Source organism: Rhinoraja longicauda, chromosome 40 (genome assembly GCF_053455715.1).
Source record: "Rhinoraja longicauda isolate Sanriku21f chromosome 40, sRhiLon1.1, whole genome shotgun sequence".
NCBI lineage: Eukaryota > Metazoa > Chordata > Chondrichthyes > Rajiformes > Arhynchobatidae > Rhinoraja > Rhinoraja longicauda.
In genome coordinates this window covers 14,446,839-14,449,474 of record NC_135992.1, presented here as the reverse complement: position 1 = coordinate 14,449,474, position 2,636 = coordinate 14,446,839, and positions in this window count along the sequence as shown.

Here is a 2,636-nt window from a genome sequence, read left to right as displayed (position 1 = left end):
TAGTCCGAGGGTCTCCAATGAGGTGGATAGTAGTTCAGCACTGCTCTCTGGTTGTGGTGGGATGGTTCAGTTGCCTGATAACAGCCGGGAAGAAACTGTCCCTGAATCTGGAGGTGTGCGTTTTCACACTTCTGTACCTCTTGCCCGATGGGAGAGGGGAGAAGAGGAAGTGGCCGGGGGTGAGACTGGTCCTTGATGATGCTGCTGGCCTTGCCGAGGCAGCGTGAGGTGTAGATGGAGTCGAGGGAAGGGAGGTTGGTTTGTGTGATGGTCTGGGCTGCGTACACAACTCTCTGCAATTACGTGTGGAACGAACACGCACACGCACAGGCACACGCACAGGCACAAGCACAGGCACACACACACGCACACGCACACGCACACGCACACGCACACACACAGGCACACACACAGGCACACACACACGCACACACACACGCACACGCACACACACACGCACACGCACACGCACAGGCACAGGCACAGGCACACACACACGCACAGGCACACACACACGCACAGGCACAGGCACACACACACGCACACGCACAGGCACAGGCACACGCATACGCACACGCATACGCACACGCACAGGCACACACACACGCACACGCACAGGCACACCACCTGAGGTCAGGATGGAACCCGGGTCTGTGGCGCAGTGAGGCAGCGGCTCTACCCGCTGCACCGCCCGTGAACGGGTTGTCCCAGGGTGACCCTCCGTGTTAGGGCGTTGCCTCAGATCCTCAGCGCAGCCCCTGCGGGCGGTCACACACCACGGTGGTCATACATCGCGGGGGGTCTCACACCGCGGACGGTCTCATACCGTGGGGGGTCTCACACCATGGGGGTCTCACACACGCGGGGGGTCTCACACTGCAGGGGGTCTCACACCACAGGGGGTCTCACACTGCAGGGGGTCTCACACCGCTGGGGGTCTCACACCGCTGGGGGTCTCACACCGCTGGGGGTCTCACACCACAGGGGGTCTCACACCACAGGGGGTCTCACACTGCAGGGGGTCACACACTGCAGGGGGTCTCACACCGCTGGGGGTCTCACACCGCTGGGGGTCTCACACCGCTGGGGGTCTCACACACTCGGGAGGTCTCACACTGCAGGGGGTCTCACACCGCTGGGGGTCTCACACCGCTGGGGGTCTCACACACTGCAGGGAGTCTCACACCGCTGGGGGTCTCACACCGCTGGGGGTCTCACACCGCTGGGGGTCTCACACCGCTGGGGGTCTCACATACTGCAGGGGGTCTCACACCGCTGGGGGTCTCACACCGCTGGGGGTCTCACACCGCTGGGGGTCTCACACCGCTGCAGGGGGTCTCACACGGCTGGGGGTCTCACACCGCTGGGGGTCTCACACCGCTGGGGGTCTCACACCGCTGGGGGTCTCACACCGCTGGGGGTCTCACACCACAGGGGGTCACACACTGCAGGGGGTCTCACACCGCTGGGGGTCTCACACCGCTGGGGGTCTCACACCGCTGGGGGTCTCACACACTCGGGAGGTCTCACACTGCAGGGGGTCTCACACCGCTGGGGGTCTCACACCGCTGGGGGTCTCACACACTGCAGGGAGTCTCACACCGCTGGGGGTCTCACACCGCTGGGGGTCTCACACCGCTGGGGGTCTCACATACTGCAGGGGGTCTCACACCGCTGGGGGTCTCACACCGCTGGGGGTCTCACACCGCTGGGGGTCTCACACCGCTGCAGGGGGTCTCACACGGCTGGGGGTCTCACACCGCTGAGGGTCTCACACCGCTGGGGGTCTCACACCGCTGGGGGTCTCACATCGCTGGGGGTCTCACACACTCGGGAGGTCTCACCCTGCAGGGGGTCTCACACCACAGGGGGTCTCACACCGCTGGGGGTCTCACACACTCGGGAGGTCTCACACTGCAGGGGTCTCACACTGCAGGGGTCTCACACCACGGGGGTCTCACACTGCGGGGGGTCTCACACCACGGGGGTCTCACACACGCGGGGGGTCTCACACTGCAGGGGGTCTCACACTGCGGGGGTCTCACACCGCGGGGGGTCTCACACCACAGGGGGTCTCACACACGCGGGGGTCTCACACCACAGGGGTCTCACACACGCGGGGGGTCTCACACTGCAGGGGGTCTCACACTGCGGTGGGTCTCACACCGCGGGGGGTCTCACACCACAGGGGTCTCACACACGCAGGGGGTCTCACACCACAGGGGTCTCACACACCGCAGGGGGTCTCCCACTGCAGGGGGTCTCACACCACGGGGGTCTCACACCGCAGGGGGTCTCACACTGCAGGGGGTCTCACACCGTGGGGGGTCTCACACCGTGGAGGGTCTCACACTGCAGGGGGTCTCACACCGCGGGCGTCTATCTACCGCCTACCTGCAGCTTCCGCGTGCACTCCTTGAGCACGTTGGCTACGTTCTTGCTCCTCTCGATGCTCTCCAGGAAGTTCATGCACTGCGGATCACAAGGGGAACATCCGTCGTCACAAACCCTTGGAAGGATATCGCAGCGGTAGAGTTGCTGCCTCACAGCGCTGGAGACCCAGGCTCCATCCCGATTACGGGCGCTGCCTGTACGCAGCTCGTACCTTCTCCCCGTGACCGCGTGGGTTAATTGAA